The 14,285-nt window shown below is 40.8% G+C and overlaps 1 protein-coding gene across 1 annotated transcript in view; it reads right to left on the reverse strand.

Moving 5' to 3' along the window:
- LPP (LIM domain containing preferred translocation partner in lipoma) overlaps nt 1-9,693 on the reverse strand; it is a 503,236-nt gene extending 493,543 nt beyond the window's left edge. Inside the window, exon 1 of the mRNA XM_012642267.1 lies at nt 9,630-9,693. The gene's annotated coding sequence lies outside the window, so the exon portion shown is untranslated. The remainder of the gene's footprint in view (nt 1-9,629) is intronic.
- Nucleotides 9,694-14,285: the final 4,592 nt, after the last annotated feature.

Raw genomic sequence — 14,285 nt, forward strand, 5'->3', positions numbered from 1 at the left:
TGGCAACACCGCTCGCAAGCTGCCAGAGGTAGGGAGGAAAGCAGCCAATATGCCTGTGCAGCTGCCACATTTCAGAACAGCACTCAAACCTCGTTAATATCATCTTGCTTAATACCGAGTCCCATAGATCATAAGCTATTTTTACTGTATATTTAACAGATTTGTGTATCGTCTTCCCTGCCAGTGTTTTCACAGTCCAGTACAGAGAACCCTGCCATCGGAGAGCTTTCAAGACCTTAGGCCACCCAGGATGAACTCAGGAGAAAGAGGAAGGGGGAAAAGCAAAAGAAATAGAAGAAAAATGAACTAGAAGGAGGAAAAAATACTCATTGGGGTCAAGGCTAGCTAGGGGAGAGGAGGGAATAAGACATAATAAGAGCTAGTAGAAGATAATACTACCAACACTCAAGAATGAGGCACCCAAGTCCGAGCTCTCCAAAGCGTCAAAGATGTATGTGTGGGGAAGAGAGCGGCAGAGTTCAGTCCTCTGGTATACTCAGGTGGCCACAGGCCCTCCACCCCAATTTTGATCACACCCTCTGCTTATTTCCACCCGTCTCCATAATCTGTGCCCCTTAGAATAGCCACGCTGCCACTCTGCAGAGCCCTATGCCCAAGTTCCAGGAGGGAAGCATCTGTCAACTATAGATTGCCTTTCAGAGCTTTGAGGAAAGGGCTTTTGCTAAATGTTCTGTTACAAACAACACATCTCCCTCATGCAGGGATGGGAATTCTAGCTTTCAATGACTGACCAAGCTAAACTATGTGAAAACACCTGTCAAAGGGCCTGTCACACAGTAGACACCAAGGAATGTCTGCTTCTTTCCATCTGTTTAATACAGCAACAGTGCCACCTGTACCACCTTTATTCCTAATTGTTTTCATAGAAAGAAGGACTCCAGCTAAAGGCTATTGAAAGCTACTGAAAGCTAAGCAGGGACTCAGGTGCCAACCATCGCTCTAGGGCCTGATCAGATGTGGGCAGCATTCTCAGACCTGCCACAAACTAGGCAGGTAAATTAGAGTAAGTCATTTCTTCTCTGGGATGCAGGCTGGACTAGGCAGATTGTTTTTAAGTTCCTTTCCAGTTCTGACATTCTATAAGCCTATGAGTCTCATATCCATCTCAGAAACCAGTACTAAGCAGAGGGAAAAACTGTTGAAGAACACGGCCATGTGCCACTTTACTGAGCACTATGTCTAGGGCGCTGCTCCAGGAGTGGAATTGAGAGAAGCAGAAAGTAACCCTTTGATTCAGAGCCCTCATAGCATGTGTGAGAGAGGAAGGGGAAACGGTAGAGGAGAGGAAACATGAAAAGTTACATTAAATAAAGTTTAATAATAAAAAAAGTCCAACGCTGAGACTGGATTCCACAGCCAAGGGGTGGACAGGGAAGGCTTTGCTAGGAGGAGCGATATGTGCTGTCCTTTCAGGCAGGAAAGCAAGGCCCACACGCAAGGTGGAGGGGTGCCTTTCATAAAAGCTGGCCCTCTGAAGGAGAAGGGTCATCGGTATCTGGGACAGTTAAATCTCTTATTGGTTTTATGCTTTAGATCACTTTAACATTCCACATTTCATACATTAAAGGCTAGAACAATAATGACCCCCCACCTGCCATTGTAATGCCATGTGGGCAGTAGGAAGACCACTGAAGCAAAGGCAGGACACCAGGGCAAGGCTTTGCTCCATGGCCACTATTCAACTACCAGAGTTTAACTAAGTGGCTCATCTGGCTTTGGGATAAGAGACTTTGTAGAATTCCAGCTTCTTGAGGCTTCTTGAGAACCATCTTGTCCAAAGCTCACATTTTGCAGATGAAGAGTCTGAGGTTCATCAAAAAAGAAATGATTTCTCTCAGCTACACATTTCTGCGACCTATGCTCAGTTCTTCAGACATGCCTGATAATTCGTCTGCTTTGGGGTCCAGCCTCAAGCTGATTGTTGCCTACCAGGGATTTACTCTTCAAATCCCTATAATATCAAAGTCCAATCAATCAGCTTTCAAAACCAACTACAGGAGCTGGCTCTGTAAGAAATCTCCAGGAAGAAAGAGTTCTCCAAATTCTGCCTCTCCCAAAATACAATTACTAAGCTCACACATCACAGTGAGTCTTGACTGGCTCTGGATCAAACTCACCTCCAAGGACCAGCCAGCTCCTTCCTTCAATTTCTTAGCATGCTTCCTTGCTTGTAGGTCCTAAGTAAATGCTTACTAAGTCAGGTTGGTCTGGACCTTGGGTTTCCTGACACTCAGCCAATTATCTTCTAAAACATACCATGTTGCCTCTGATCATTATAAGCCTAGAAGTGTGCAGTCCCTAGGGAAGCCAAAATAATTTCAACCACCTCCAAAGCCATCAAGCTTTCGACCCTACTGACTGAATGTATAGCAAAGGGGAAGAAAGATGAAAGAAAGGAGAGGAGGAGCAAAGGCCATGGACTACAAACTGGATAAACAGTCATGCCTGTGAGCTAAGGAACACTGGTATTATCATTCCAATTTCACAAGTAAGAAATGTGCAGTGCAGAGATTCAAAGGCTGGTCAAGGGCCTCACGCAGAGTCCCTGATGGAGCAAGCAGGTCCCCATTCTGCTGCCTTTTTGGTTACTGCTGTTACCCATGTGGTAAACTGTTAGAGTCTAAATACCTGCTATCAGCCGGGCAGGCCCAGTCTACTGCAGAGGCTGAGATACCTGGAAAGGAAAAGCCACGCGGCTATTTACAGCAGAGGTTTTAGACTGAGGATCACTCAACCAGCACTGTCCGAGTGAAAGCACGGCAGAAAGAATTATGAGATGGAGCTGTGTGACTGCAGAGACACCCCAACACACATATCAAATGAGAATTTAAAAAACCCTCTTATCCTAAGAGGACTCAGATGGCCCCAGCCAGACAGCAAAGGCATATTGGCACCACCATAATTTGTCCATTCACCAATATGCTTCCCGAAAAACACCCATATGCTTTCTTTCAGCTTCCATATGCTTTTTTAGCAAGGAAACTAAAATATTTCATTAGTTTTGAGTAATTAATAATTACTTATTTCACAATAGTCACCCTCATTAAAAAACGAAAATAACTGATTAAGCTGCGGGATCCTGGCTTTCAACTCATGCTTTTTAATTTTTTTTTTTTTTAATTCTCCCCCTCTAGGAATTGAGTAATAGAGTAAAACAGCCAGTGTGGAAATATTCACACTATGGGGAATGAAGAGTTATCACACACACAACCCAGCATTCCTCTTGACTGAGACATCTTGGTTTAATGAAAAGAACATGGACTCTGGGATCAGAAAGACTTAGCATCCAATCCCAGTTTGACCCCGTGTGGATAGTACTTCTGAGGAAATGGAGGGTGTTGAAAAGATAAAGCCTGCTGGATCCCTTCAACCCAATCTTCCAGTATTCCCAGGGAGTGGCATCACAGGGCTCCCTCCCGCTATCTCAAGGCAGGGTATGGCAAGCCCCAAGAATGCTGGCAGTGTGCCACTCACTGTCAGCAGGCCATGGCCAATAGCCTTGAAATTGGTCTAGAGCCTAAAAGAATGTTTTTCAATCGCTAATGAACTACCTGGGGATCTTGTTAAAATAAAGATTCCGATTCAGAAGATTTAGAGTATGGCCTGAGATTTGCATTTCTAACAAGCTCCCACAAAAGGCTGATGCTGCTGATCCTCAGACCAGACTTTGAGCAGCAAGGACCTAGAAAGTATCGAGATGAAGTTAGGAAATAGAATCTATAAAAACAAGACAATTGTGCCTGTCTCATGGGGTTGTGATGAGGATTATTAATCATATGGACACAATGGTATTTCATTTCTCCTCACAATAGTCCTGTGAAGACTATGATTTCCATTTCACAGACAAGAAACCTGAGACTCAAATATCCAAGGCCACACAGCTAATAATCCTGAGCTTCAAATCCAGGAATATCTGCCTGTCAATCCTATCAGTGTGAGTATAAGCCAATGGAAGACAAAAAATATAAGTGGCTATTACTGTAGAGTGCTGGTATAAAGCCCAGTTCTTATTTTGCCCATTATTCCCAGGGAGCCATTAACCTGCTGCCTGAATTTGATTAAGACATGCCCCTTCTATGAGCCTCGATTTCCCCATCTGTCAGGTGAAGGTATCACTCCTGACAAACTCTGGGGCCTCCTCCATCTCTGACACTGGTTTTCAGTCTTCTGGTTCCCACATATACTCAATGGGTCACGGAGCAGTAAGTTTTAGTTCACACATGTGGCAGTCATTACAACTTGGCAGGATCCAAGTTCTAGCTGCTCACATCTGCATTTGTGCTGATCTGTGCATGGTCAGAAGTTATCTCTGTCAGAAGTCCATGCTCAATAAAATAGGGGGAAAAAAAAACCATATTCCCCAAAGCATTGAAATTTCAATTCAGTTGATAACTCAGTATGATCAGGGCCCTATGACCCGGGGTCTCCTTCTCATCTCACTCACAAAATGAAGATGTTGAGACCACTAACCTGATAGAAGTTTTAAAAAATGAGAAAAAAACTTGAGTTGTTTATAATGCATTTTATACAATTGTGCAACATTTTTATTCTGTTTTAAGGAGCCAGATAAGCATACAATTAATGAATTATCATATAAGTGATTCAGGATGTGTGATCTTGTCCCTCTCTGAACTCCCATAGCGCACACTCTCTACACTCCTCTGGGGCCCATTTACCATCTTCTGTCAGGGATTCCTATGGTTTATGAACTTCTTTCATTGTCTCTATTCATTTCCAATGTTATCTCTGGAGGTATTCAGACATTTTAGAGCAGATCTGGATTTAAATTCAGACTTATATTTATTAGCTGTACAGCTCTGGGCAAACTACTCAACCTCTCTGAGCTGTTTCTTCATACAAAATATGGGAAAAAATAATTTTCTGTTTTATAAGATTAAACAAAACAATGTATTCAAATGCCTAGCATTTAGCAGATTCTGGGTTAAAAGTGCATTTAAGTGTATGAATAAATGAATAATGCAAGCAGAATAAGAGTTTCAATAATAAAATATCACTCAATGTTTTGAGACATCTAAATATCCAGGGTCATGTTGATAAACGAGTCTAACACTCAGAGAGTAACAGTGGGAACTATGGGAAAATTCAAAAGCAAAAGGAAAAATACATCACCCAAATATCATCTCACACTTCCCACACAGAACACCATCTTTTGCTTAACTCATGTATGGCCTTCAGTGCATCTACAAACCTCCCGAAATTTTAGATAGCATTCTTTATAGATGTGTATTTCCAGTTATTTCATAGATTCATCTGAGTTTCCAAAATTTCATAATCCTCACCCCTGCCCCAAACACATGTTCACATGTGCACACTTGCACACGCACACATTCAGATAAACTGCCTTAGGCAAGTCACTTGATAGAAAGGGACCTGTCTAATGAAAAAGAACAAGGTTATTTAATCAGTCAAGATTGACAGATGCAAACATACTGTTTAGAAAGCATGGGTAGTGGAAGTTACAATGATGACCACCCACACTAGATAAAGGGGCTCTGAATTCAAGACCTGGCTTGGCTGCAAGCTTGCTATGGGACCTGGAGCAAATCTGAGACTCATGAAAATCAGAGTTGGGACAACCTTTGACATCATCTATTCCACCCTCCGCCTCCCACCTCACAGATGGAGAAATTGTGGCTCAGAGGAAAATACTACATTCACTAAAGTCACAGAAAACTAATAAATTTGCAGGATTTGAACCTCAGACTCAGTAAAACGATTTCCACTCTCTGAAGCTCTGTACTATGAAGTTCAAGGTAAATGTTTAGATCCAATGGTCTCTAAGTTATATTCTATTTGATAGATAATTACTACTCTCTTCTCTGGACATGGAAGTCCCATGTAAACGTGAGTTTGGTTTTGGCAAAGATTACACCAGCTGTTTCTCAGTCCCAGCCCAGTCCCACAAGGCAGAGAGAAGGGTCTGAAAGAGTGAAAGACAGTGCTATTAATCTTGAGTAGCCGGCAACTGGGAACTGCAGGCCTTGAACCAGATTTCACTGTGTGGCTATTACTCTACTGTCCTCTTGCTTATTAATCCCACATCTGTCTTCTCTTTATTAATGTTCCCAAACTATGTGCAGTAAACAGACAGCTAGGAACTCATCCTCAGCTTCCTATAATTCACTGGATCAGAAAAGGGCAGGAGGTGGGTGGAGGAAAGAGTGATGATGTCAGAGTGAAATAACCTCTTCCAGGAAGGACTGCAAGGGAATCCAGTGTCCTAACAAACATAACATGCAGAAGCCAGCCAGAACCCTCCTGGCCACTGTTTCATGTACCTCATGGAATTAATGAAGATACCTGGAGTCTATATATGCATTAAAGACATCTCACATCCCTGCACTGACACTGAAATTGTTTTGCCTGAAAGACAATGGCCTTGTAAAAAATACTGGGAAAAGACAGTTGATACAAAAAGATTTCTCTGCTTAAACAAAGATACAGCTATGGAGTTAGAAGAAAGAGTTCTAGTCTAGGATAAGTCACAAACACCCCAGACAAATCAGATTCCCTCCCTGACCCCAAAAGCTCCATCTCTAAAATAAGAGAATTTGGTTATTTTGATGCTTACAGTCCCCTCTGGGTTTGACATTTTGACCTCTCTTCACAGGTCCAGTGATTCACTCTGGAAAAGTAAAATAACAGGAGAATCTCTCTCTTCCCAATAGTTTTAATAGGGAGTAAGTTTACCAAATTCTCTAAAACTAAGGTCCAGATCATGGAAGAGTGTCATAGCACAGAGTAACATGGGGGAAGATGGATTTATTTTTTCTTTTTCTGATCAGAAATTGCAAGTTGCTGACCAATGTGTAAATGCCCAGTTATATAGTACATATAATCCAAATTACTAACTTCTCTTCTGGTATATAAAAGAAGCCAAAGCAGAGCGGAAGAATAACTATCTTCACACATTGGCTCTGTAGCAGAATCACAGGACTTTCCTATGATTTTGGAAACATGGCAGCAGGAAGGAGAAGGGACTGGCCAGGAAATAAAATCATAGATAATAGAACATTTAACTAAAAGTAATGCCATGATCAATCGGTGCAGCTTTGTTTGTTGTTAGATACTGAAACAGACCTCACAGAGGAAGGTGACTTGCCCAAGGTGACACAGCCAGTTGGCATCAGTGCTGGGATTAGAATTAGATTCTCCTGGCTTTTGGCTCACATAACATACAACACATTGCTTCACTCCCTAAAACAATGAGATTCTACCCAGGTAATTAAAGAAATAATTTCACTTATAACTACTGCCTCTAACTCCATTTCAAAAAACAGTAACTGATTAATTTTATTTAAGGCAGACAAGGACTATTTCCACCAAATTATAATAAACAATTCACTCTGGCAATACAGACAAGTCCATGAGAATTAATTGGGTATTATTCATCCTGGCTAATGAACCACCCTGTGGAAAACAGGGATAATGAACGGTCTACAGGAGGCCAGAAGCCTGTTCTTGTTCAAGTGCAGATCTTGCCTATTAAAGAACATTAGGTATCAGCTCTAAATAGTAAACAGGGTACACTGTTTCAGATCCCACGAAGTGCAGCTTTAAATAGATTTGGTTTGGAAACGGGACAAGGAACACACCGCACAGTGGATCAACATTAAGAGCAGAGAAAAACAATGATCACACTCATTAAGTGGGTACCTGTTGACACATCCACTGTCAAGTCTAATTATTTATTTAAACTGTTATTCTTTCTTCATTACTGCCACTGATACCAATTATTACCACAAGATTATTTTAAATTTCTACAGCATGCCTCCAGAATATTTACTTCTCCACCTTCCAAAGGTTATTTGAGAAGTTTCTAACCTTCCCTCCCACTAGCCCCACCTCTAAAATACAGAGGAGGGGGAATGGGGAGAAAAAGAGAGAGAGAGAGAGAAGGGGGGAGCAGGATGCGGGAGAGAGGGGGGAGAGAGAGAAGAAGGAAGAGATAATTCATTTTTCTCAAGAGTCGTTTTTTTGTAAACTTTCAAGGCTTGCTTAGAACTCCTGGTTGTAGTTTCAAGATGGGTTTCCGTGGGGAAGGGGGGCACAGTTAACTACTTTTCACAGCTTATTCTATTAATATTTAACAACTGACATCTGGGGGAAGGTTACTATGATAACTACAGTTTCTAAAAGAACAAGTTAGATCTCTGCCTCACAGAGCTATCAAAAACTATGATGTAAATATCTTCAGTACATTATTTTCTGATATATTTATACATAAAAATAATACATTAGAAAGAAGTTTTTGCAGGGGCATTTTTAGACTAGAGAGAGACTAAAAAATGGGCAGACACCTGTCCTGTATTTTTTGCTAGCTTTTTCTTTTCTTTTTTTTTTTTTTGAAACAATGCTTTCTTTTGTAGGAATGAAAAGAAAATCTAAATAACTCTATGCCTGATTTAATTATTGGAGTTTCATAGGCCATACAAAACTGACCTTGTATGCACATAATCTGTTCTTATTTTTGGTATATAATAAATATTAGCTTTGAAAATCATGTTAACCTAACACCATAATTTCCACTCAATTGTAAATCATCTAAGTCCTACAAATATGGGGCAATACCAACCAACTTCATTTTTTTTAAAGGTCTGTGCAACTGAAGTCATGTTTGCAGTTCAAGATCATCGATATAATATACCAAAGGAATTAACAAAATATCAGCAGAACAAATGTTTACAGTACTTTAAATAGTGTTACCAAATCTTCTACAAAGTTACTATTCTACAAGACCTTCAGTTAGGAACACCATATTCCCTACTTCCCCTATTTTGGGTTCAGATTTATAAAAGATTACACAGAACACAGTAGAGCTTCCTACGAGGTACAGATATCAGCAAATTCACTTCAGGTGAAAAAATCACATTTTGCACATTTTACAACTATCGTGCTTCCTTTCAAGTTTTTTCCACTGTCCTCTGTTTTCTAGACAAACGTAAGATGAATGTATTCTTCTGCCAGAGGCTGATCTCCTTCACAGTAGTCTGCCAGTAGAATGGCACACAGATACTATGGGCCCAGGGTTTCAATGATTCTAATTTTCTGTGTCCTTAGGATTTTTTTGTTGCAGCCTTGGTTATATCTTTTTGAGATGATTTGTTCAGCAGCTAAGAAACAGTGACTGACCCAACTAGTAATGTTTGGCCCCTTCAGAGCCAGGTAACACTGGCAGCATAGTGTAGTGAAAAATGCACTCAATCGACGGCCAGGAAACTAGGTAAAAAGCCCTCCTGCCACATACTAGCTGGGAATACAATAAAACAATAGGTAAGAACATTCTAGTACATAGCATTTCGTGGACACTGAAATATTCATTAAATCTGAATCTTTGGTGTAGCCCAGATTTTTGTGCTTTTGATATTGAACCTGAATAGCTAGGAATTGAAAGGGAAAGTTAAATCAAGAAGACAAAATTTTAAAAAAGGAGGGAAGCTCACTGTCTCAGCCATTTTTCAGGTTTTGTTGTTCATGAAGTACTCTTGTATTTCTTTTATTGGAAATAAAATCAACCTTACACACACAGGATCGGCTCACATGCCTATCAGTATTCCATAAACATGAAGACGCTGATCCTCTCTTACCTCAGACAGCCGGCTCTTGGAATCGTCAGTGGACACACGGTTCAGCCAACTGCAATGCTAGTATCTGCAAATGTAACAGGTAAAAGTTACTTCCAGGCACGAAGCCTATGTTTATTCATTAATAATTATAACATTTTATCTATATAGTGGATTCTTGTTTTGTAAAACACTTGCATATTCATTTCACCACACAGCCCAATGAAGAAGCAAGAAGGAATTATTCTATTCACTTCCTACGTGAAAAAACAGAAGCTCACAGAGGGACAGGAAGGATGAGAAGAAAACTAACACATCTCTTATGACTAACTTCACAAATACCATGTAAAATGGTTATTATTGTCCTTATTTTAAAGGTGTGGAAACTGAAGTTCAGGAAAAGTAAGCAACTTGTCCAAGACTACACAGTACAGTACGTGGCAGAGCACAAGTTCGGACCCAGGGGCTCTGTCTGCTGACCCAGTAATCTTTCCTTTCTACCTTAGTTTCTCCCAGGTTATTAGCTTCAGAAAAACAACAAGTCATTGACTTGATTCACAAGACTTGGTGGGGAGAGAATAACAAAGTAAAACCAGCTATTTGTTTGACATGAGGAAGTGGGAAAGCACATGGGATTTAGAACCTGTCAGACTTGTCTTCCTCTCACCAATGGCCTTAGGCAATTATTTAAACTGAGTGTCAATTTCCTCGTATGTAAATGAAGATTATAACATATACTTCGTAGCCAAAGCTGTCCTAAGTTCAACTTTTTTAGAACATTTTCCTCCCTATCTCATATCTATAGATACGTATAATGGTATTTCTTCCCATCGGTCCATGTTTACCAATCAAAGGGTAACTTTATAAGCATGAAATGCTAGAGAATATCTCTGGATGGGGTATTTCTTTGACTTACGTTTCATAGTTCTAAAACACCACAATATTTACCTATGTCAATCTGACATGATCTCACCTTACAACAAACAACACAAAGAATTTTTATTTTAAAATACAAGTGCTCAAGATAAAAATATCAAATGTCCCTTCAACCCTCAAAAAGCAAAAGACATACTGCTTTAGAGAAAGACCTAAAGCATCATTTTAAAGTTTGTGCCTTAGGTTCAGAGACATGGAGCTTCCCATCTGACTGCCAGAACAAAGGGAATTTGTTTTAATATTACGGAATGGATAGATTTGTTGAGAAGTATGACTTCTGGGAAGTTTTCTTAAAACATTTCATTTTCATAAAGAACTCAAATCAGATTAAGAAAAGAGCATGGTTAACAAGATGCCCTGCAAGAACCTCGTCATCTGCCACTAAACTCAAAACATTAATCACCTTTTAACATTATACTTTAAAGTTTAGAAAAATTACATGACCATAATGTCTTCAATCATCATCATTAATAACTCTATTGAGAGCTTATTACCCCAGTTTTAGAAATACAGAAACCAAACCTCAGGGATCACATGGTAACATGGAGCAAATAAAAATTTAACGTTGTATCTTGATACCAAAACCAGTAAACACCCTTCTGCTACATGATGTAGCTTCCCAATTGAGAACGTGCTATTTGTAGAGAGTAACTTTACAACTTCAGAAAAGGGAAAACCAGTCTGTGACATAGAAAATTCAATTGTTAAAGCACTGAAGCACCTGCGTTATAGTTCTGAGCTCTGCTTCGCTAGCAAGTGAAAGGAGAAGGAGGAGACTTCATTCACATCTGTGGTCTAACCAGAAGGTAACATGTTACTAAGCTGAGGTAAAAGGGTGTTCAATGCAGGGTTACCATGAACACTTTCTCAGCTCTCCCCGGTGAAGTTTCAGAGATGCAACATCCTTGGGCAAAGTGTTGAAACACAAGCCACATAAACAACAGAAGTCTGCACCAGTGAGTTTTGTGAAGAATCCTTCATCAATAAGCCTCATTTTAAGTAACAGAAAAGCCGAAGCCTTCTAGCTAAGTTCACCAGTCCTCTTCACATAGTTTGAGTGTGACGTGTCCTCAGTAGTTCCTGGGTATTTCACAGTGCGGTGGAGTTCTCCATAAACCCATAACGACATCTGGGACAGCTGACAGATCCCACTCTAGCCTCTTGGTAATGAAGCCAGTTATCCTTGGCTGCCTTTGTATATTTTACAACTGCTGACCTAGAACCTGGCATATCTGCATCCTTTGAAAACCATCCATCCTCTACCCCCAAAAAAATATCCTCACCCTCAGAAGCAATTTTAGCCAAAAATAAAGAAATCTGTATAATCCACTTCAAACTTGCAAAACTTCAACCTATTAATTAGAATATATGCAAAGTAAGACTCATTAAACCTAATGGAGACGTCTATAAGATATTAATAATTTCTACTATATTTTGGGAAAAGAACAGGAACAGAATAAATGAAGCCAAGGAAAAAAGAGAGAAGCAATGACAGGGAGTAAGAAAAAAGCAGAAGGGAAAGGAAGAACATGGGAAATTAAGAGAACAGAAAGACCTGTTTCAACGGATTTGTCACAAACCTTGGTATCCTTTGAATCTACCACTGCACCCCAAGACCAATTCAAAGCAACATCACCCTAGGATGATGATCCTAATATTAAAAACAAAAGTTCTCACTAAATAGCACTGGACTAGTATAAAGATAAGTCATAATACTTGATATTTTGTAAGTGTCATAGTACAAATGAGCAATATAACAGTATCTTATAAAAACTTCCACTGAGCCAGTAAATTGGTAACTCTTTAGCCCTATCATCCCAGATGTTCATTCTGAGTAGGGGGCACTATTTTGAAAAGAACCATGGAATGGAGATTGAGAACCTGAGTTCAGGTCTTAGTGCTATAATTCCCAAATCTTTTTATTAGAAGTTGTATAAAATATATATTATCAAGTTTTTATTTTCATCGGTCTTGACAATTATTATCTTAACACCACTGTGCAAAGTCCAAGGATTATTTTGTCTAGATTTTATGCATTTTCGTAAGTTTCACATGGCAGTGGAGGTGGCAGAAAGAGGATTACTTATATTAAGTTTAAATTAAACAATGTTTTAAACATAGAAATCTGTTCCCAGAAGAAACTGAAATGTTAGATTAGGCCAAAGGCATGGATGACAAACATGGAATCTCCTGCACTGCAGCCATCCTCTACAGCTCACACACTTTTAAATGCGCTCTCCCTCCCACTACCCTAAGATACTTATCAAGAATATAAGATATTCCATAGCTTATGAATGATTTGGTTGTCTCATTAAAGTAATGTTTGCCAGTATTTAATTGCTTCCCTCCCTGATTTTAATTTCCTCTCCTGTCAGCATCTATCAGAAGCACTGAAATCTTCTGACATCCCGGCTGATTGTGTTGAAATTAATCAGATTTTTTAAAAGTAAATTGCTTTGGCCTAAAGGTAATGCTTAACTTCTTAATGTGATATTTATAAGGGTTCTATCAATGAAACTTATCATCTAGAAATTAAATGAGAGATGTTAGTAATCCTGAGAAATGAAAGAAGCTTAAAAATCTCCAGCACTGGACTTTGAAACGTAAGTACTTTGAGAGTGGCGTTGGCAAAGTCACCAACAAGCCCCACTGCACATCCCCCTCACAAAGACAGCTAGATCAACAATAAACAGCTACATTTTAATGAAAATAACTACAGAGAGCACAAGAAGGCACATCAGGGGAGTAATAGAAACCCTGGTTAGCACAGAAACTCAGGATAACCACAGAGAGAATGGAAGGGAACACCAGACCTTCATTACCCCATCCCCCAGCTGGGATGAGCCGGCAACCAGGAGAAACTTCTCCCTATGGCAAGAAGGTGAGCAAGAGGATCCAAGTGAGTCCCATCAACACCTTGGACACCTACAGATCTCAGCCCTGGGGTCAGCTGCAGTCCACATAGCTGTGCTCCCCAAAGAAAAAGCCAATACTGTGCCCTGTCCCCTGTGGCCTGCACAGCTACTGCATCACACCATCTAGGAAGTGGAATATGGCTGGAGTGTGCCTTGCTTCCGGGGTGAGTAGCTGAAGCACCCCAGCTCAGTGACCCAGCATCCCCAAGCCAAGCTGTGAGCAGCTGTTACACTCTTCCCTGTGGGGCCAAGTGGAGGTGGAGTCGCTCTACCTCCCCCTCCTCATCCTTCAGACTAGAGCTGAAGCGGTACCCTGCCTTCTGGGAAAACAGTATCATGGCCACTCAGAGCAGTCACCCACCCCAGAACTTAAGCTGAAGTGGCACCGTACATCCCAGGGAAATGGTGCCTGGGCCACCTAGAACAGTCATACCTGCCCCCCAGGCCTAAGCTGAAGTGACATATTGTCCCCTGGGGAATTAGTGCCCTGGCTGAGCTGAGCAGCTATGCATACCAGGGCTGAGCAGATATGATACCCTACATCCTAGGAAAACAGAGCAGTGGCTGAGTTGAGCTACCCTGCCCTACAGGCCAAACAATTCTAATACCCTGCTTCTCTGGAGCTGGTCTAAGCCCCTAGTGTCGAGCTGCTGAGACACCACTCTCCCTGGGGAGAAGAGTCATCGCTGTGCTGTTTCCTGCCTCAACAGGGCCCAGATGACAGATGCGCTTTGCCATTCTGCAATAATGCTGCTGCTGCACCTGGCCTCACCGAGTGTAGGGTACTGCTGAGCCCTACCTTTCCAGGGTCCAGAATCACTGCTACACA

This window comes from Propithecus coquereli, unplaced genomic scaffold (assembly GCF_000956105.1).
Source record: "Propithecus coquereli isolate 6110/MARCELLA unplaced genomic scaffold, Pcoq_1.0 Scaffold10, whole genome shotgun sequence".
NCBI classification, from domain to species: domain Eukaryota; kingdom Metazoa; phylum Chordata; class Mammalia; order Primates; family Indriidae; genus Propithecus; species Propithecus coquereli.